We start from the raw sequence: 23,329 nt of genomic DNA on the forward strand, positions 1-23,329 counted from the left end.
TGTTTCTTCTTTTTCTTCATCCCCTCGGCTGTGTCTCAGCCAATCAACACTGGTAGAAGTGTGCACACCTTCTACGTGCTCGACGGTGTGCTAAAATTAGACTTCTAACTCCAAATTGTTACTTTGGAAGGCTGGCGAAAGTACGCACCCGGCCGTACTCCAACGAACACGCAACCACCTACTCGTATATCGTCCGCAAAAAAAGTGTTCACAGGTGTTAACCCCGTGTAACGCGCTGAATGGCGTTGCACGTGCGTGCAAACGAAAGAACAAAGCCCCCAAAATTAATCGGCGCATTTTGTTCCATAGCATGGAAAAGAAAAAATTGCCGCTGCTGGCAGTAGTGGTGCAAGGATGGAGGAACAGCAGAGTTGACGGCCATTCTCCCTTCGTCGGCGATCCAGCTGTGTAATCGCCATCATCAGCAGCAGCTCACTAGGTCCGCTGCGGGACGAAGGCGTCTCAGCTCGACCTCCAACGGATCTTTTCCCGCGCCGCTCCAGTCCGTTCTCCGACACCGAATTTCCTTATTTCAAGCTTCCATCAAGCATTCGGCCTTCCTACTTTGCTAGACCCGTCTCGCGGTGTCCGGTCGGCCACCCTGGAACTACACCGATTGTAATTTCGCCAAATGACATGGCCATCACAAGTCCGTTTCTTTCTCTTTATTTGAACTGTGGTCTCGTATCTTCTAGTTTGTTTTCTGACCCAGGAAGCTCGTTTCCTGTCTCTCAGCGTCACTCCGACCAGTTTTCTTTCCCCAGCCCGTTAATGAGGCATAAGTTTGGTTTTAAGTGGTGTATCGATGCGTCATGTTTCCACTCTATATCTCCACCCCCCTTTATTTTTGAACTTGCCACTGAAAGTTCTCCATGACTGGCAGGCCCGGATCGTTTCGTCCTCAGGCTTTCGACTCTTTCTCAAGTTTCTGAAGTGTATTTACACCACACACTTACAGAAGAAGCAGTGACGCAAGGGTGCACGCAGAAAGTCTTCTTCCAGACTTGACCAAGGCCTACACCCCTGATACATTGGCGGAGTGAACAACAGCGCGCGGTAGCTTATTATATCCTATGTTGAGCCAGAGAACAAATATAAAAGCAATGATAATGGTTTAGGCCCAACACGTTCTGTGACAAAGAAAACAACCCACAACACATACATAAAAAAGATGTACATAAAAATGAGCGAAGATTACAAATTGAACCACGCTATCACGCGCTAAAAACAGCGGTCAAGTTCCATGCCAACTCCCACGCTACTACACCAAAAGAAATAATTTGCGCCCGGAGTGCGATGATAGCACAATCGCATAGACGCTGGTGGAATAACGCGGGAGATCCAGTTTTGATTACGTCCACGGGAAGCATTTAAAGCCAAGCTTTACAAACGTCGTCGAGCAGTTTCATCGTGGTTCAAAATTTGACCTATTTGACCGCAGCTGCGCCACACCCCCTTTAAGTGCGTCAAGTTACCCGCCGGGCCCGCTTTCAGCGCTGCGCACAGCGCCCCGTTTTCAGTGAGTCCTGCTCAATTGAGAGGCGGCGGGCCGGCGGCTGCGGTCGGAGCGTCCGCTCACCTGATAGGCAGGCGACCATCCCCGCTTCCTCCCCATCCCTCATGCACGCAGCGCCGCTGCGTCGGCAGCCTGGAGGCGGCACTCACGGTTCTCCTTTCGTCCTTCGTGTGCCAGCGCTGCCAATTCTTGTCGGAGACTAAGGAAGAGGGCTTTTCGCGTTTCCGTTGGAGGCGAAAAGCGACAAACCCCGTGTGTTCGAGATTTGGGCGCACGTTAAAGACCCCCGGAGGGACAAAATAAATCAAGAGCATTGCACTACAGCGTCCCCGTGCCTCATCGCCTGTGGGGTGTCGGCGCGCTAAACCTCATAATCAATCAAGACTGAGGAAAAGCCAGCCGTTTGGCTCGGAAAACGCCGGAAGCGGGACCACAATCGTCGACAAAGGCAGGCTTTGGACGAATAGTATAAAAAACACTGCCACATTCGTGGTTAACCAAGTGTAATTAACCAGACTAATCCAAGCTTTCACTTAGCATATCCTGGGTAACCTCAGCTAAGCCGCTGTCGTTTTTTCTCTCAATTGACTGCTCCTGTTACGGTTCCACACCGCTGCTAGCCCGTTCCTATCATGTCTTTGGGGTGACCAGGGCTAGGTTGCCGGTTTGATGGGGTAAATGTGCCGGGCTCGAGTGCGGAGATATGCCTAACCACATTTTTTCCTGGGGCTTCGGGGTTTTAGGGTACGACGGAAAGATTTCTCTCGGCCGAAACAGCTCTGACGGTAATAAATAAGCAGAAATGTGCACCTTGCGCGCACTGTTGCATCAAACGAAAGGGGACGAATAGGGAGAAACACTGGGCGCGCGGTCAGTCCCCATTGGCTTTCGACGAATAGCACGAGTATAGCAAAAGAAAAAAGAAAACGAGCATGAGTCAGGAATTTCCGAAATAGTATTGGTTGTACACTGTCTTCACCTTGCGTGAAGACAGTGTACAAGCAGCATGCTAGTGATTCTCGAAAAGTACCTGCAGTAACTCTGGTACGGAGGTTGGCGGTTATAGCATATTTAGGAACGAGGCCCGGCGACTAGCCTTGCCCCAAGGAATGCTTTCGCGAAAGAATATGCTGAAGGATCCTGCAATGCTTTTAGCATCGCATTTTGAAGGAACATATCACACGCGGTTGTTGTTGTTGCGTACAGCTGAGCAAGCTCAGCAGGCGCAAGGTAGAGCTAATTTGTTTTCAGCGTTTTCCGATCGCTTCGGTAAGGCGTCAGTGCCTTAGAAAACTATCTCGATATACTTAGGGTTCTCATCGCACCCATTGCAAAGGGACGGCTGGAAGCTCTCTAGATGTGGTAGACACGTCGCAGCCGCTGAAAAGATTGCCGCCGATTAGTGGTTCCTCTACAGGAAAAACATTATGTTTTCCCGCAAGGATGACGGCTCTTCAAGGCAGAGATTGGCCCGGTTAGGGCGCTTGTAAAGTACGAGCCTTCTCTGTGAAATCTCCCCGACTAAACGTGAAAGGCGACAAGGCTTCTGCACGTTTAGTTTAGCGAAAATGCTTGAAAATAAACAATGCTTGTCGAGCTGGCGGATATTTTAGCAGTTTTGCTTACTTGTGTACGTCGGCATTTATATCTAATAACTGGTCTGGACTCAACCGCAAATTCTCCTGGCTGGGCGGTATTATACGGATATATCGGTAAAATCGGCATCGATTTCTGAGGCTGCTGCTTGTGCGAGAGTTGAAGGCCCCACGTTGAGCGTAGCGAAGCTGGCAAGATCGGGGATTAAACTTAGCCCCGGATGACCGAGTCCGCAGGCACTAGGGGGCAATTTTTTTGGCAGAGTGGCTCCCGATGCCGGCGGCGGCGATGTGCAGGTCGATATATGTAAAGATGGTCGTGGTCACAACGAAGCGGTTCCTCTATCAGTAAAACCTATATGCCCTTGCATGGCGAAACCTTGTAACCCTCTGAGAAAATGCTCCTTGAGAGAGTGTCGGCCTGTGAAAAACCTTACCTGAGCCTACCACTGGCTAAGGCGCAGCTTTGAAGCTAAGCTTTTTAAGAATCCGTAATTTTGTTCTGTCTGCAGTTTAGGTTAACCAAGAATTAGCCCGAGCGCGCACGTCAGCGCGCGCCTCGGGCGACCACCCTGCAGTTAACAAAACCAAGAAAACTTCTAGCGCTCGTGTGGGCGTGCCTCCGAAGCCCGCCCAGCTCCCCCTGCGCACGTTTGCAAGCCAAACCTACCCACTTAGGAAGATTGGCAAGACTGGCCAAAAAAATATCCAGCGTTAGCCGTAATCGTGGCAATACTTGCTTGCAACGAGAAAGACATGTTATAGTGTAATGCCCTCCAAAGTCATGTCTAATGACAAATATTTCAAAAAAAAAATGAAACAAGCTCACCCTTACAAAGCATAATGGCGTAAAGGTCGTTGCGGCAGCAAAGAAGAAGCAGATCGGCTTTAATCGTGGACATGAACCTTCGTGCTGGCCGTGAAGCTTACGTACAGCTTCGCTACCTTCAAGTCTTACGCGTTAGTTTTAGCTTCCTTCTTTTTTATCAAATGCAGAGCATTTCAGTAACTCACGATGTCACCCGCATTGTCCCGTCGTAGTCCGCACCGTCATTGTCCGAACCCCTCCCCCTACACTATATAAAATAAAATACTATCCGGCGCCAGGTTTCGATCCCTCGACCCTGCGGGCGGAACGCAATGTACATGGTGCTCTATCCACTGCGCCATTGTATTGCCTTCTGTTGTGTTCGTGCCCATCCAGCGGAATCCCAGTTCTGTGTCGGGTCCTCCCGACAGCGCGCCAATTAGTTTCCTTCAAGAAGGGGCCCTTTCCGTCACCGACGCCGCCCACGACTCCGCGGGCGATAGACAATGCACGGGGAGACGCTTTGGGACCTTGCTTCAGCGCAGTAGAAAAAGCCGTTCTCTTTTTCGGGTGAATAAACCGCATTTTCAAGTGTGCCCGTGCGTCAGCTTGTCACTGACTGCGCGGACATAACAGTGGCGACAGGAAAGTCTTTGTGCGACCTACTTTGAAAGGCAGAGTGCTACGTAATGGCTACGCACGCATCAGGACGACTACCTGAGTTGAACAGCACCTCTTGGGGATCCTGGTTTGGACGGCTTCAATTTTACTTCGAGGCCAACAACATCACAGACCCCAGCAAGAAGAAGGCACACCTGCTCACGCTGTGTGGGGCGGAGACATACGACACCATCTGCTCCTTGGTACAGCCAAGCACCCCAGCGGCAGTGGACTACGATGAAATCGTTGGGGCACTTCAGAAGCATTACGACCCGAGGCTATCCGAAGGGTACAGCCGGGACCTTTTTCAACGAAGAGACCAGATGGACGAAGAAGCGGTCAGCGCCTACGTTGCGACGCTGAAAAAGGCTGGCCGCCGATTGGAACTCCTTAACGCTGCCCACCACAAAGAAAGGATCAATGTAGCTACTTCTTGAGGAGTTGTGGGCGCGAGTACTATAGAATTGAGTAAGGGAGCGGTGAGGCTCAGTGAGCTATTTACAGGAGTTTGCGTGACAGAATTTGGAGAAGCGACATTAATAAAGTAGTCATTCAGGGCATTTGATAGCTCGTGACCAGTTAATTTACCATTTTCTGTGATTATTTCATCAAGTTGCATAGATTTGGTTTTATTGGTCAAGTTGTTGACCTCTCGCCAAACTTTACGACTATCATTTTGAATGCGGGAGAAATTTCTTACATAGTAGTCCGATTTCACGTTTTTGAGATCTTTGTTGAGTTTATTTCGATATTTTTTATACTCAGCAAGCAGAGTGAGATTTCTGCTGTTGAGAAAATCGTGGTACGCCGTCAAAACCACTATGACGAACGCAGGCACCATGACCATCGATCCCAGTCCTGCCCTCTTTCTTCAGCAACCCAGGGTGCCCCCATCATTCCATGGGTCCCCTTCGGAGGACATTGGATACTGGTTGGAGCACGTCGAACGGGTCAGGCTGTCGAATCGATGGAACGACGTGGAGACACTGACGCAAATGTTCTTCTACCTTCAGGACTCAGCAAGGATCTGGTTTGAAAACCATGAGAGCTCCCTAGAGTCTTGGAACGATTTCAGAACGCAATTTTTAACGACGTTCACTTGGTTTGCGAAAAAAGCGGGCCGAAGTCTTGCTGCAGACGCGGACACAACACCCTAACGAAAGTGTTGTTGTGTTCGTCGAAGAGATGAAGAGGCTCTTCAGGCGTGCTGACCCTTGCATGGCGGAAGAAAAGAAGTTCGGCTTCTTAATGCGCGGTGTGAAGGAAGAATTGTTTGCTGGACTTGTCCGAAACCCACCCAAAACCATCGCCGAATTTGTGACCGAAGCCAGCACAATTGAGAAGGCTCTTGAAATGCGTACTAAGAAGTATGACCACCACTTCGCTGGCGCGGCCAATGCGAACTACGTCGACAGCATGCCGATTCCGGCAGGCATCCTACGTGAGACAATCCGCGCAATAGTGAGGGAGGAGCTGCGGAAACTTCTCCCCACGCCGCCGCAGCCGCAAGTCGCTTCCCTTACCGATGTGATTTGGGACGAAGTGCAGCAAACAATGGGTACCTCAACGACGTCCGAAGCACCCCGCGAGCCGCAAGCCATGTCCTACGCGGCTGCTGTTCGCCGGCCTCGCCCACCTGTGCCCTACCGTCACGAGGCTCCGTACCGTCGCCCCCTGTCGCCGGCCCGACCACCTGCGGTGCAAACCCCCGCCCCAAGGAAAACCGAGGTGGGGCGAACGCCCGATAATCATCCGCTGTGCTACCACTGCGAAGAGGCCAACCACATCTACCGTCCCTGCCCCAACAAGAGGCTCGATTTGCGAGGATTCTCCGTCGAGCACTACGACCCCGTTCCGGCCAGCGCCCTACTGAGATCGAAGACTAATTGTCCAACACCAACCGAGGACCAGCCCGATTCAACCGTTCACCGTCGCCCTACCCGTACCAGCCGCCAAACCGCCGCAGCACTGCTGACTTCTCACGTGGAAGGTCCCCCACCCTCGCGGGGAAACTAAAAGCAGCAACGTCTGGAGGTAAAGTTGCAGGACCGCGGAAAAATGAAAACCCTCCAATGACGCAGCGACTCGCCAAAGACCATCATTCACGACATCCCCTTAGCCCGACGACTCCATCTAAACGTGACTTCCGAACACGACGACAACAAAACGGCGCGACTCGTAGCCGACATGGCCAAACCTGCCGCTGAGAATACGACGAAGACGACGACGCATAGTGCCTGACCGTCAACACGCAGAATTCGAGATACGACGCCACGACGCACTCGGAACTCGAAGAAGGCAGCGTTCGACGTTCAGCTGTCCATCGACGGCTTTGATGTAGTCGCTCTCATTGACACGGGAGCCGACTGCTCAGTAATGAGCGGGCCTTTTGCGTCTAAGCTGAAGAAAGTTATGACCAGATGGGATCGTCCGCACATACGTACCGCCAGAGGCCACGTCGTGACGCCAAGTGGAACGCGCACATCGTGCGTCACCATAGACGGTACAACGTATCCTGCAGCGTTCGTCGTTCTGCCTGACTGCTCCCGCGACGTAATTCTCGGAATGGACTTTGTGACGGACAACGGTGCAATAAGTGATCGACAGACCAAATCCATATCTTTTTCCTCCGATCACTCCATGACGCCGGATCCGAACCCCGAACAGCGCGCAGCTTTAAGGTGTGGGATTCTACATTTCACACACTAGTGATTTCCCACCCCGCAGCCATCCGCGCTCAGCAAACATGCCTTGCGAGCGCCGGCTGCGGACGGGTCCGTTGTTTGCGGAGACAGACAAAGGCAGGAGGCGGCGAGGGCAAAACATCAATGGCAGCATTTATTGCAAAGTGCAAATCAAAACACTGCATACAGACTAATCGTAGGCCATAACGGTAACATTGGGAGCGAGGCATTAAACAACGCTAGAGATCGAGATGTTTCGACTCACCGATGGCATACCGGAGCAGCGGAGCGCTGCGGAGTGCGAGCGCGGTTGCAGTCTCCCAGCTCGTCCGGACGCGTCCCATTGTGGCGCGTTCCCCAGGTCAGGAGAAGCGCGCCGAAACGTCCGCGCGCTACCGGATCCCCAAGACAAGAGCCCGTCCCCTCGTCATGCTACGTCCCCCCAGACTTCGCCTTTCGGTGGCGCTAGTATCAAGGAAGAACTGGTTCTCGGGTAAGGCAGAGGGGAAAAGGGTCAACGCTTCCACCAGGGCAACAACAAAACCGTCCGGTCGCTGGCGCCCTCCCGTATGGTTCCCGTCGCGTAAGCCAGGCGCGCAACTGTGCAACACCGGCCGCGAGGGGAAGTTAGCCAGAAAAGGGGTTCGGGTGAAAGTCGCGATCCCCACAAAGGATCGCTGATGATCATGTCACACTGCCATCCCGCCCAAGCTTGATGATCACCGTCTACTGCGAAGATGCTGTTCCTGACGTCGACGCTACCTTAGAGAGTGACCAGAGGTTGCTCCTCGACCGCGGTGTCTGCGTCGCAAGAGGCACTGCGCGCTTTACGCAGCGCCAATCCCAAGTTTTGCTCACTAATTTCAGCGAGGAATACCAGCATTTCAATAGGGGCGCTGGAAGAAACGCAAGAAGAAAGTGACGTGAATGCGGTGGCCGACTTTGAACGCGCACCGGTAGATAAGCTTCTGAATCACTTCGACGTGAATCTGGCGTTACCGCATGAAGAGCAGAACAAATTTTTGGATTTGCTGCGTCGCTACAGAGAGTGTTTCATCGAACACAAAACTTCGTCAGACACATCTAGCGAAGCAGTGAATATTAACCGAAGATGGATCCCGGCCTAACAGACAGTCTCCGTAACGCGTCTCTTCACATGAGCGGCAAGACATCCGGACTCAAGTCAACGACATGCTCAGCGACGACATTATACAGCCACCGAAAAGCCCCTGGGCTGCACCGGTCTTACTGCTGAAGAAAAAGGACGGCACATTAAGGTTTTGCGTTGACTACCGGCAACTGAACAAAAACACAAAAAGGACGTGCACCCCCTACCCCGAATCGACGACGCCCTCGACCACCTCCGCAACGCGAAGTACTTCTCATCGATGGATCTGAAGACCGGCTACTGGCAAATGGAAGTTGACGAGACAGACCGAGAGAAGAATGCATTTATAACCCCGAACGGCCTATCCCAGTTCAAGGTGATGCCGATTGGGTTGTGCACGGCCTCAGCAACGTTTCAACAAGTCATGGACACGGTGTTAGCGGGCCCGAAGTGGCACACCTGCCTCGTATACCTCAACGATATTGTGCTATTCTCCCAGACTTTCGACGAACACCTTGCAAGGTTGCAGTCTGTACTCGAGGCCATCCTTACGTCGGGGTTAACGCTGAATCCTGAAAGTGCCGCTTTGCGTACGAGGAACTCAATGTTTTGGGCCATGTCGTCAAGGCCGCAGGAGTCCGGCCTGACGCAGCGAGAACTTTCGTCATAGCGAACTTAACAAGGCCGAAAGATAAGAAGGGTGCGCGGAGATTTCTCGGACTATGCGCATACTACAGGTGCTTCGTCGCAAATTTCGCCCGCATTGCAGAGCCACTCACCCGCGTGACAAAAAATAGCACCCCTTTCAGCTGGGAAAATACCCAAGAAACAGCATTCTGCGAGCTGCGAATATGCCTGCAAAGCCCGCCTGTGCTCGCGCATTTCGACGAAAACGCCGAAACGGAAATGCACACGGACGCCAGTGACATACATAGGCTTGGGTGCCATCCTCGTACAAAAGCAATGCGGGTGCGAAAAAGTAATCACCTATGCCAGCCGTGGTCTGTCCAAGGAAGAAATTACTCAGCCTCTAAGAAAGAGTGCCTGGCAATCATAAGGGCCATTTCAAAATTTCGCACATACGTGTATAGAAGACCGTTCAAGGTTGTGACAGACAACCATGCGCTGTGTTGGCTCGCTGTGTTGGCTGCGCTGTGTTGGCTCATAAACCAAGTTGTGCTGCAACATGGAGCCCCTGAAGTCCTAATCACGGACCGCGGAACGGCCTTCACTAAGGATCTTATGCAAGGAGTCTTACGCTACAGCAACACGGATCACCGAAGAACGACGGCGTACCACCCCCGAACGAACGGACTGACGGAACGTCTGGACAAGACGATCGCGGATATGCTGTCAATGTACGTCGACGTTGAACATAAGACTTGGGACGAAGTGCTCCCGTATGTCACGTTTGCGTACAACACGGCTATCCAGGAAACTACGCAAATGACGCCGTTGGAACTTGTCTACGGAAGACTGGCGACTACAATGCTTGACGACTTGCTTCCGCATGTAGAAGACGACGACCTAAACCCTGATATCCAAGGATACCTTAAGCGTGCGGAGGAGTCCTGCAGCTCGCTCGAGTTCGTACAATGGACCAGCAGCTGGTGGATGCCGGGCGCTACAACCTCCGACGTCGAGACATCGAGTACCACCCAGAGGACCGTGTTTGGGTTGGGACTCCTATCCGACGACGCGGACTCAGCGAGAAGCTTTTGCGACGGTATTTCGGACCTTACCAGATTCTACGACGTGTTGGCCCACTTACTTACGAGGCGATCTCCGTTGGTGATTCCGGAACATCACGACGACGCACGCAGCCCGAAGTCGTCCGCGTGGTTCGCTTTTAACCTTACATTGCAAGATGACGGACTATTTTTGTTGTTTCTTCGGACTGTCTTTTATTTTAGCATCCGTTCGATGCACTCTTAGAGGGGAGATAATGCCGCGACCCATGTATAGGTTTGTTTATTTATTGTTTGTTTTTTGCCGGGCCACACCCGGCTGTGTTATCTGTGTTCTCTGTGTTATCACATTCAGATAAGCAGACTGTTTCACCCTAACGTCGCTAGCCCAGAATAATCTTCTGTGATCTGCAAAGTTCGGGATGTGACTCGACGGATCTAGAAACACTGACACCGAAACATAAAAGCCTGCAGAGCAGACACTGCGGCATTCGGTTCGACGACACTCGCCTGCGCAAGTCACTTTGTTGACCGCTGCTTCGCCGCCTCTGTATTCTTTTGAGTTGTTAGGGGAGCACAAGTTCGCTCCAATAAACTTGTTTCTCCTGCAAGACAACTGCGTCGTCCTTGGCTCCGTGAAAATATAGATATATGTTTGCAATGAATACGCGGTTTATTTATATTTGCTTGCCTCACGGCGTTGTTTACGCCTCACCGCCGTACGAGCACCCGCAGCTGGTAGTTCGTCTTCCTTCGTGGTACATGGCTCTGAGCCGGAAGTGGCCTCCTGGCCGTCCTGCGTGGCGCACGCTTATAGGTGCTGCGGCAGCCTCTTCGCCTTCCTCCGCCAGGTGACGACACGGGCACCGCGCACGGATCCGTGCCCTCCTCGCCTATCTTCCTCCTGCCGCGTACCTCTCCATGCCATCGGGCCGCTAATTCGCGCCGTGCACTTCCCGAATGGTGAAAGGTCAAAACTTGTCACCACGCCAACACTGCCCGGGGTACCGTAGTGTAGCTTTCGCTACAAGAACACGTTTCAGAGAAGGAAAACAGCAACATGTTGAAAGCATATAACAGCGGCAGTGGTGATGAATGCTACACGGAAGGGTAATAAGCATAAATCAAAAATCAGTGAAAACGGCACGCAAAGGCCTAGCTTGTGCGTATATGCCAAGTGGCCCAAATCTCGGTCGGAAGGCGGGTAGCTTAACGCTCGAGCTTTGCTTGTGAGCAACGGTCGCCACGGAGACGGCGGCAACATATTGCCTCTTAAGGGTGCCCTTTGCTTTTACTGGGAATTCTACATGAAACCTTGTTTGTTACGGTTTTGCGGAAGGTGTCTGCTGGCATCTCCGCCACACCAGGGGGCACTTTACGCTAGTTAGAAAAATGCCTCAAAGGAGCGGCCTTATAAAACGTCGCACGCTCACTTTAGAGCTCAACGATGCCTCCACCCACCCACTTCTGACTTTCACTCCGCATGACCATAAAGGATTCAGATACACGGGCTAACAATCAACAAGACAGTATGATAGGAAAGATAGTGATGCAATGTGCGGTGGTGAAGAATTGGGGAGAAACGAAAAACGAAGAATGCTTGGATGCAGTTGGCTCTCCTTCATAGGCGCGCACGCACAAAGTTTCGGCATAGCGTGGTTTCGAAGACAGAAATGCTACTTCTCCAAGCTCGTATCCTAGAATGCTGAAAAAGCTAAGAAATGATGTCTTCTTTTCTCACCGACTTGTCGAGGAATGCTATCTGGACAAGCGGGCTGACTCGATCACAGTCTACTTTACTTTGTAGGCTGTGGTTGGGAGTGGCCTTCACGAAAGCCTACTCCTTCCTCATCGGGATGGCCAGTAGTGCTCACTGCGACGCCTGCGAGGTTGAAGAGACAATCGACCATGTGCTTTGTTGTTGCCCCGAGTATTCATCGGAAAGACGCGTTTTGGCAGCCGAGCTCAGAAGATTGGACAATCAAGAGTTCAAGCTAGAGACTATTCTAGGACAAAGATCCCTACAATCGACTTCGCAGAAGGCAACAAAAGCCCTTCTGCGTTTTATGAAGGACACAGGTTTAGCTGAGAGGCTCTAGTGCCCACGAAGGGACTAAAGTGTGTGCGCGACCCCGCTCCTATCCCCCCTTTTTCGCCTGCCATCTCTTTTATCCCCTGAACACCCCTTCCCCAGTGCCGAGTAGCAATCCGGGCTCTCAGCCTGGATAACCTCTCAGCCTTTCCTTTCGCTTTTCTCCTCCTCCTCCTCCTTGCACGTATCCATTTGCACGCCAATCTTCAAGCCTCTGTGCAGAACCAAAAAAACGAACGCGTTCACAAAATTAAGTTAGAAAGGCTCATAGGGCGCCATGCAGTCACCTTTCCTCAAGGTTATATGAATGCTTTGCACATCCTTTCATCCTACCTGCCGACAGAGGCCGAATTTTCTGTGCTCTGACTTGGCCTGAACTTTAATACGGGACCTGCACCCGACCCCAAGAAGGTAGTGTGTCCCGTGGAAACAGGCGGTCTCTCTCGTAGAGCCCTCAGTCCGTGACGAGGCCCGTACGCCTGCCCTCAGCGTCCTCTCCAAGCTACGCAAGGAACCCGAGGTATCCCGCTGTCCGAAAGAGAACGCGTAGCTGCAAGAAGCCTGGGCGATAGCGAGGAAATCCTTGTGCTTCCGGCGGACAAGGGTAACGCCACCGTCGTCATGGACGCTGAGGAGTACAGGACCAAAAATACTCGCCTTGTTGGGCTACGCTGGCACCTGCCCAAGTCTAGGTAAGAACCCGACTCAAAAGGCTCAACGGCTCTTGGCTGACGTCTTCAACGATGTACCGCCTAAACACAGGGTTTTTTATTAAAAGCTCCTCTTCCACAAGGGATCTTCGCCAGCAATATATGGTCTACCCAAACTGTAGAAGCCTCGTGTTCCTTTGCGGGCAATACTGTACTTTACTCGTTCAGCGCTCCACAGGCTATCCGGCTTACTAAATTGCGTCGTCTGCCCACTCGTTGGAAGCAGCCCAGTCAATCTCCGCAACAATGAGGACTTCAAGCAAAGGATCGAAAACTTCAGGTCGACGTCTCCAATACAATGATGTCGTTGGACGTAGTATCACTGTTTACGAGCGTTTCCATTGATGTGGCCATGGACGTTTGCACTTACGCACTGAGTACTGACCCAAGGCTACCGGAGGGAAGCCCAATCGAGGCACACGACCTTTGGCGGGGGCCGCATTTTCGTTTGTCCTGCACATTCGTCATATTCAAAGAGAGATTCTTCAAGCAAGTTCGCGGAGCGGCAATGGGTGCATCTATTTTCGTGACGGTCGCCAACCTGATGATGGAGACACTCGAGGAGCGTGCCCTTGCCTCTTTTTCACCCGCAACTGAGGACGTTGCTACGCTACGTCGATGACTGCTTCTGTGTGCTACCTAAAGACTCGCTACAGTCTTTCACAGCTCACCTGAATAGAATGGAACCAGCCGTCCAATTCACGACTGAGGAAGTGGCCGACGGGTGTCTGGCATTACTAGGCGCCCTGGTGAAACGGGATGGTGTGGGGCTGTCCTTTACAGTGTTCAGAAAGAAGACTCACAATGGTCGGTACCTACACTTTAATTCAGTGCATCCGGCAGCACAAAAGCGGTCTCTGGTCGCCTCCCTCCTCCGAAGAGCTCACATGATCTGCAGCAAGCCAGAGGACCAGGTAGCGGACATTACGAGAGTACGCTACGAACTTTCATCGTGCGGTTACCCTGAGGCCTTCATCAACTCTGTTCAGCGGCAGCGCACTCGCCCTGCGCACGCTTTCGACGTCGGACTTCAAAAGCGCCCTTCAATTTCCGACGTGCCCGACATCAGCAAGGCGCTGTCACGCGTACTCCACTCGTACAACGTGAAAACTGCGCATGCGCCATCTCGCAATCTAAGGCATGAACTTGTGAAAGTGAAGGACAAGTTGCAACAAGACAGGTATCCAGGAGTTGTCTACGTCATTTCTTGTGCAGACTGCCAGTGCGTGTATAGTGGTGAGTAAGGAAACTTTGCAAAGCACCTGCCGCAAGGACAGCCGCGCCCCTTTGGGGTGAAAGAATACAAAGTAATACTGAAACTGAATATAACAAAGTGGTGTAAGTATGATTCTAACGAGGCAATTTTTTGGTATAACGAAACTTGTGTTTCATCGTCACGGCTCTTTAAGGAACTCAAAACAAAAAAACCTACTTTCGTATATTTATTTTTAACATAGTTAAACCAAGCGAAATTTACATTCTTTATAATTAACTCCACACATAACTGATAGATAGGGCAGCAAGGCAAGTCACTGGAACAAGCATGCTGTATTGCAAAAGCTGCTTTCCTCCACGGGAGCTGTGAAAGTACCGCCAGCTGCAGGCGGCGGGTGGGCAATATTGTGGTGTTGTTGCCAGATTAGATGCAACGCTCCGGGCGCGTCGTCGTCGCAGCGTACAAATCGCTGCTCGTACGTATGAGAACTTTTTAGAGCCTGCTACTTAGACTTTGTTGGGTGTTCTTTGGGAATTCCGCGTAATTTGGGGACCAGTAAGAAACAGGCTAAAACTGATTTTTTTTTTTGCACGGTAACGATATAAACGCCAAAAGCAAGTAACCCACTTTCCCTTGCGTCGTAAAGTTACCGGCACTTCGTGCACGCACTGGAGAGTTGCTCGCTATTGGTTTTGTCAAGCGCTTAAAATTGTACACACTGTTTTGGTGAGCAGCATCTTTATGGCAAGATGGCTGCTTTTGCTGTATGGCGCAAAGTCCCATCACTTTTATTGGGGCAATTGTTAAACATCCAGCGGTGCGTAGGGCGCATATCAGCGTACATCTATGTTTTGATGATGCACCAGTGGCGTACACGAAATTTCTTTCCGAGTTTAGGGGTGCATATCGGCGAAACTTTCCGTTATGACTATGCACCAGTGGCGCATACTGATGGGAGCTCACCAAAGTGTGAAGAAGGGATAGCAAATGCAGTAATTTAAATTAAAAATACATGTTATGATCAAAATTTTAATAAGAGGTTATATTCATGATTGGTAGCCTCAGCTGACCTCGATCAAAGCTATATGACACCCCATAAGAAAATATTTATACAAGGGAAGCCGAGGGAGGAGGGGAGACCACCTGCTTTTCAATCCGCGCACGGAGCGTATACATGTACACAGAAGTTAAGGTGCCCCCACCCTCATGCATTTATGCTTACGCGGTTCGCGCAGCCTAAAAAAAGGTCATGTCATGTACATCGATTGAACCATTCGTACATTGACTTTCGAAAGCCAATGTGCGAATAGTTCTACTGACGTGCGTGACATAATTTTTTTATTTGTATATATAGGCTGCACGGACCACGTACGCACACATAGTCTCAAAAAAAGCTAGGCCTGTGCATATAGCTTGCGCACATAGTCTCAAAAAAGGCTCAGATGCGTGACCCGCAAAATAATTTACATTTTGCCTTTAGGTTTACTCAAGTCCGACGTATATTTTTTAGGCTAGGCTGTGCCAACGTTACATGGTATACTCCCTTCATGCACAGATCCCACCGAGTAATACAAAACAGTCACCCCAAAGTGTAAAACTAAAGATGGGAAAATTCATTTTCATAACATTCGTTAGCAGTATCGTGGCTCGTATCTTATTGTTCCTGCATAAGCATACGCTCCTCGCGCTTTGATTTCGGAAGATCACCTTGCGAATTACTGCTTTGTTTTTTCAGCAGTCTTCTGAGCTTTCCGTTCATAAGGCTTTTGGGGACGCCGTCCCGAGGCCGCGAAAATTTCTGCAGGAGGATCAGCGGCTGCGCTAGGTCTGGGGGATAGTTTAGGTGTAGTAGCGTGACAGGCACATGACCAGCGCATTTTCAGTTGTGCCGTTGACTCCAATCAAGTCGCGTGGCTTGCCGCCGTGGACGAGAATCTTTCCCGAGGACAGGTAGAGTTGAAAACGTCTTCTAGCACCTCCATCTGTATTGGGAACAAAAAAAAAACTCGTAACTATGAGCGCAGAGTCTACAAGTGGTAAGGTGATTTTTAAAATAAACCCCAATGAAATAAACGTAGGTTTGAGGCTCTTGAGCGAAAATAGTAATGACACTCTATGGTCTCGAGTGCATATTTCTATACTCGCAGCAATTTTCTTTCTCCTTTGCCCTGCTGAGCACGAGGTCGTGGGTTCGATTCGCGGCCGCGGCTTTTCTGATGGAGGCGAAAAGCAAAAACGCCCGTCTGTGCGAGATTTCGGCGCACGTTAAAGATCCCCAGGTGGTCAAAACCAATCCGGAGCTCTCCACTACGGCGCGCCTCATCGCCTGCGTTGCGTCGGCGCGTTAAACCCTACAATCATTCATCATCATCAATTTTCTTTCCCTGCTGTTGGCTTGGTATGCCACATTGCGGAGACATTATAGTATATAGAGGCTGTCGTACCTCGCTGATCAAGAAGAGATTTGACCTTCCGGCTGAATTTGCTTCTCGACGTCTTGGAACGTGTGTACTTTCTCCAGAACATCTAACGCAGCAGTGACTGCTTCCTTCAAGGGGTCTTCTAGCACCGGCATTGGGTGCTCCTCACCTGTGGCTGTGTCCATTGGTGTCGTGATGCACAATCCTAAAACAGTGGGGAGCATTTAGCAAAACAGAAATTTGTGGTGCCCTCCTTGGCTAACCATAAGATTGAATAGTTGCATTCACTTGTGGCATCCCATTTTGTTCTCCGTAAGCCAAGAAATGTCCTAGCGAGTAAAAAAATATAAAGAAGCACATAGGGATTCATGTGAGTTCATGGAAATATATTCCTTCCCCAATGGCAAACAGATTTGCCGAAATTTATTGTATTACCCTTGCTACGCACCATCATTGGTGCTGGTTAATTCGTGTTCTTCATGTTGTTCTTGTGAAATTCGTGGTACCGTCGAAGGATCACGGCCATCTATAACGTACAAACAGGAAAAAATTCTCGTAATCAAGGAAACAATTCTCTTTCCAACATTTCGGACGATGTGCATTCCCATTTATTTATAAATTTGCTGAAAATTTGTTCGGTATGGCGCAACTTTGTTTGAAAGAAAGTTGTACGCGGAAATACACAGCTGCTCTGCAACATGAAATCTCTGGACGCTTTTCTTCATGTCATCACATCCAACCCTATTCATACACTATCGTATACGGCGCCCTACTTCCCATTTTTGTAAGCGTTGTGCCGTACGCAATTAACATTAATCTGCGCTGATGCAGTTCCATTTATATTCTCGGCATCAGCTAGAACGTCTTTCATGACTATAAACAAAACAAAATAGATACCTTCCTTGCAGACGTACTAAATATTGTCGTAAAGACCGTCTGCCACATTCCTTCAGATAGTTCAGGGCTTTCCTAAAGACGTCTTAATCTGCTGCACGCCGTTATTTTAAGCCCAATAACATATAAAACCACTTTAATGTACGCCGCTAAATTGATTGATTGATTGATTGATTGATTGATTGATTGATTGATTGATTGTAGGGTTTAACGCGCCGACGCAACGCAGGCGATGAGGCGCGCCGTAGTGGAGGGCTCCGGATTAATTTTGACTACCTGGGGATCTTTAACGTGCGCCGAAATCTCGCACACACGGGCGTTTTTGCTTTTCGCCTCCATCAGAAAAGCGGCCGCCGCGGCCGGGAATCGAGCCCGCGACCTCGTGCGCAGCAGCGCAACGCCTTAGCCACTGAGCCACCGCGGCGGGTACGCCGCTAAATCCCACGTTCGACGCTAACATTTAACCGTTATCATAGTGCAAATTCAGATCATTGTGAGTGAAAATTAAAAAAAAAACAATAAAATTTCGCCCTATTTCTTTCATTCATCACCAAGTCTAACAACCATCGTTTGCCACATGAAACAAAAGATTAGAAAATAGCGAAAGTAAAAAGTGTAGATGAAGTAACGAAATCACAAAGGTGTACTCAACCAGCATTTTTACTTGATTGACTGGAAAAATACAGAAAACACTGACAACCAACTCGTGGAATCGCAAAGGTGTCTCCGTTCAGCGCCATCAGTCGTCGAACACAAGCAGAAACTAAGAAGACGTCGTCTGGGTTGAATTAACGTGTTCGTGCAGTGCCACCAACAAAAGTATAGGTTAGTGAACAAGTAGGCATTCTCAAAATGTCTGTAGTTTTTTTCTGGTGGAAGAGAACCAAAGAACCAACGCAATATATCCCAGGAATATAAACGCCTGGTTTCCTAAATGAATTCACAGTCCTCCAGTGAACCGCGCACCTCATAGCCTTGACAGCATTATTGAGTCAAACCCCAAAATGTTGGAAGAATCCGTGCCGCCGCTCCAATTACAGCAAATGGGCTTTTGTAATGGGTCTAATTTATAAAATCAATACGGCAAAGACCAAATCTGAGTGATGTCTACGCATTTACTTGCGAGCCAGCGATCTATAGCTCCCCAATGAGAAAACACGCGACCGACGGAGCAAGCCAGTATCTAACCCGCGCCCAAAAATGTAACAAAAAACGGAGAAGGAGAGATAAACATATCTCGATAGGTAGGAGAGAACTCCAGGTTTCAGGTGCTAACGCTGTGTCTGCGTATCGTCTTATTTACCCAAAGGGGCTATGCAGAAGCTGGGGAGACACGACAGCTAATGTCTAACACCACCACAAAGAAAAGGACCAAAAAACCTAGGGAGGGAGGGAAAGGGAGACAACTTCTGTCTCGAAGTGATGACATTGCTGCGGCGCCATACAAAACCCGAGACGTCTAAGTCAGCGTCGCTACTTTTTCGGTTATAGTTATCGTATGACGCCAACGGTGAAAGCCTATTCACCTCCCAGCACTAGCCGTCACAAATTATTTTAAAAATAAAATTTACCAAGCAACAGCCGCGGAAGATCAGGATTGTTTTCGTGAGCTGTCACACACACCCCCAGGTAGTTCAAATATTGTGTCAATGTTGTATCAATTGCATCAATGTATTGTATCAATATTGTATCAATGTATTCTGCTCGCTGTTTTACGGGTGCACTGCGACCGCTAAGTTTACTGCGCGGATAAAAACCAACACGTTTGAAAATTTTGTTGCAAATACAGAACATTTTAGGTATGTAAACCTAATAAACAAACTCCCCGATTTGCTTGTTTCTGCAGTTTAAACAAGTCTCCAGTATTCAATACGTGTAATAAAGCAATGGGCCCGAAGCCTTCGAAAACTGAACAATGGACCACTACTCATCTCAGAAGTTCAAAGTTCAGTTTCAGAAATGATCTTCATTTGCGCGGCAGGCAACCGAAGTGCACATGTGCTCGTATGAGCATAAACCCGTTATTTTCCTTGCACAAATTTATTGCATCCAATGAAGTAACCAATAAAGTTTGTGATCGTATCCTCGTTCGCGATATGACGTACCTCATTTTCGACAGTTGTAAATGCTTGTCTTCGCACACACCTGTTTGCCTGCGCGGTTCTAATCCTGTGTCATCTATCGTAATTCCAAGACCGCTTTTCGAAAGGAGTAGCAAGTAACAAAACTTGAAATAGTTGCTGCCGTTATGCCAATGGGTGAAAATATTAGAATACATACCCAATGCGCTTAATTTCCCATTTGCCGTTGGCCGGTGGTCACACTAGCCACAGCGCAGTTGAGGTGAATCGGTACGGAACGTTGCAGCGTCAACGAGGTACCCTAAGGACACGCAATCTTCCTTGCATCGCTCTCGCAGGACACCCCACATGTCTCTGTTTGTCACGGATGTCTTTACGGCCTAGAACAAGAGGTGGGAAATATTACACACTTTTAAAAGTGTATGTAGATTTATAGAGTCTACGAGAAAACATGAATAGCAGTTAAGGCCTGACGAGTACTCAGACCACGAAACAGCCAAACGATTAAGCGCTGACAGCTCAGTTATTGTGTTGTCAACAAAAGCTTGGCGCTCTACGCCTTCTTATCGTTGTCCGCACTTTCATCGCACTTAAACCATCATACAAGCTTGTCAAATTTGCCAGCTGTTGGTATTGCTCTATCTAATGAATATGAGCACTCATGGTTACCTAACGGCACCTCATGGACGGCGCGAAATGAACCGCCGCACGAAGGAGACTTCGTAGTTCTATACGCTGCACGAACCCAACAAGGTCGACCGCGGCAAGAATCGTGCAGCACACAACGCGCGGCGACCCGCGGATTCCCGACGAGACGGAGGTCACGTGATTGATCACGTGGTCAATCTTCTGCGGAACCGGGTGCGGAAAGGGTACAAGTTTGGTATAGAGGTTACAAATTAGTGGCTACAACCGTAGCGCCACAAAGTAACCTCTACGTTCAACAAGATCTTTGGCCGTAACCGTTACTCAAGGTAAAAAGGCTTGTAACGTCTATTGAATTGGTTTGTAACCGTTGATACTAAAGTTAAAAGCGTTTATAAGTAGACATAAAGGTTACGGCGTTTAGATTGTATGCACAGTTTGTTTACCCATACCCAAGCTTACCCATATTAGATTTAAATAGTAAACAAAATTTCTATCAGCCTTTGCTGCAGGATGCATTCAGTCTTATGATTTTCTAAATGCGCGTTTCGTAAAATTGTCGCGAGAGGGAATTCCCTGTAATAAATGTCATTATAAAGGGCCATTAGATCTTTCGGCCTTCGAAGTCACAGCCCTTTTCATCATGCCAGCCCTGTGGTTGTGGTGTCTGGTCTGACTCGGAATGTACTCCACAGGTGGCGGCCGTGTCCAGAGCGCCGGCGTGGAAGGCAGGCAAAACACAGAGGCAACCGACACCTACCTCCAAGAAGGTTCATTCCCAAAACCGCCCTAGCAATGCCGTCTTCTATAGTCGTCGACGGGTCCCGCGTGGCTTGAGCGGCCGGAGTCATTTGACTCCTTGGCTGCCGGGGGACTATGATTATTTAAGGCTCCAGGGGAAAAGCCGGTTCGCTCCATCACCATACGCCGTGACGTCCCCACACGGCGCAGCCCTGCGGCCTGAATACTCGTCAGCCAAAGTCTCTTCTCCACACCGGTGTATCCCTCGAGCTCCGTGCTCACGCGGAAGCGGGGGCCCCATCTCCCGGAGCGCAAGGAGACCGCGCTGTAGTTGCCACCCTATTGGGTCCCTATTGCCTAACGCTGGCTCCGTCTCGGAGCGCCTGACGCGAATCATCTGCTAATCGCCTACCTAGTCGGGATCGCAGGTTTCCACAGGTGCACCAAAGTGTAGCCTAGGGAGGAGATAGAATAAACTTTTATTGAACAGCATGGTGCTGGTGGCAGGGGCACCCGCCCGGTGAGAGGAGTCGTCAGTCCAGGACCCCTTGGAGTCTACCGGCCTTCTTCGCTCTCTCCACGAACGTTTGCTGGTCAGCATCTCCGCCCACTGCTGAAAGGAGGGATCGGGGTTTGGTGTCAGTTGCGCCGTGTGGGAGCACTCCAAAACGATGTGGTATAGGGGGCCTGTCTGCGGGCAGTATTTGCAGTGGGCAGTGTATTGTGTTCGGTACATGGCGTGCAGTATGTTGTTGTGACGATAAGTGTTTGGAGTCTTCGTAGCGTGGTGGCGTCTTCTTTGGCTAGTCGGTGGTCCGGCGCTGGATACTTCTGCGTATGAGGAAAGAGGCAAAGACTTTGAATATGAATCTCTCTGTTGGTGTGGTTCCCTCTCGGAGACGGACATTTCAACATCACCATTAAAGAAGTACACTCACCTTAATCCCATGCGTTTGCGTTTTTTTTTGGCAAGTACTGGGGCGTCAAGAATAATAAATAGGACACGGCTCCAATTAAACATACCAAAACAAGTAAATGGGTGTGATGTTCTTTACTGCGCGTTAGACAAAACTGGCGTAAGCTGCGTAATCGATTCCATACAAGAACACGTAATGTTTGCCCCTTTGAACGCTTTACCCGTCCCGTTTTGTCAGTGACTCCTATCTCGGTCCAACGCGATGTAAATACAGTTTTGATTGTAGGATTTAACGCGGCGACGCGTCGCAGGCGATGAGGCGCGCTGTAGTGAAGGGCTCCGGATTAATTTTTACCACCTAGGGATCTTTAACGTGCGCCGAAATCTCTTACACACGGCCGTTTTTGCGTTTCACCTCCATCAGGAAAGTGTCCGCCCCGGCCGGGAACCGAACCCGCGAATTCGTGCTCAGCGGCCCTAACGCCTTAGCCATTGAGCCACCGGTGGTCTGGTAGACAAAGTGGTCTGGTAGGAACCAATAGCATGAAAAAAACAACTTGAAAATATCGTGCCCGTACTCCTTTCAGGCGCCCTTATCCGAGAAATGAGGCTACAGCAACGCGCGAGTCCAGGTATGGCGTGTGCACAGGACTTAATTTCCGGACGAAAAGGCAAGGGTACACCAGAGGCACGGGTTTTTAAGCCCTCTGATTAGCCAGCTCCACTCGTCTCCCCTCAACGTAGAGAACGTCACACTTAACTAGGCATACATACGATCGCCGCTTGCACTAGGGATTGCGAACCCTTGCTATATATTCAGCAAACAATTATCCTCTTTCTCGCACGTGTAAGTTTGTTTCACCATTACTTCAACTTTGATGACGGGCGACGAACTATGGCCGCACTTGTCTGAGTCGTTCAGTGCAAAAGGGCAGCGCCGTGGGGGCGCTGCTGGCCGCGTCACGGGCCGTCGAGTCACGTGTGTGGGTGTCTTTACGCCTGCTTCAGGTCGGAATACTTACGGGAGGGCCGTTTTTGCTCGCACAACGTCCTTCAATGGGTCCCTCTACATATTTATTACTATTGTCATGGGCCTCCAACTTATGTCGCACGCGACGCACCAAATTTGTATACTAAGCTACAGTGTTGCGGAATGGGCATCCCCATTCCATTCCGATTCCATTCCGAGCAATTGAAACTTGTCACGATTCCAATCATTTCAATTCTTCGGAATGGCAGAAGTTAGCTCATTAGAACAGCTGGAATGGAAGGGGAGGTTTAATTCCATTCCTCAAATTACTCAACGTAAAAACTACCCCAGGTGCTGCATCGAGTTATCCGGGAAAGCAACATGAATCTGACGTTGTGACATATGGGTTGAAAACTGCCAAAAGTACGCAAAATGTGTCACTTGTCCCGGAAGTTGGGACGTAGTAGTAGGTTGTTCACATATGTCGTGCAGAACAGCTACCCAATGCAAAAGATTACCGTCCCTTCCTAACAAAAGTATAGAAAAGCATGAAAGCTAAAAATGCGTCCAACTTTCACTGAAAGA

Source organism: Haemaphysalis longicornis, unplaced genomic scaffold (assembly GCF_048455015.1).
Source record: "Haemaphysalis longicornis isolate Haplotype H1 unplaced genomic scaffold, Haemaphysalis longicornis Haplotype H1 scaffold_12, whole genome shotgun sequence".
Taxonomy (NCBI): domain Eukaryota; kingdom Metazoa; phylum Arthropoda; class Arachnida; order Ixodida; family Ixodidae; genus Haemaphysalis; species Haemaphysalis longicornis.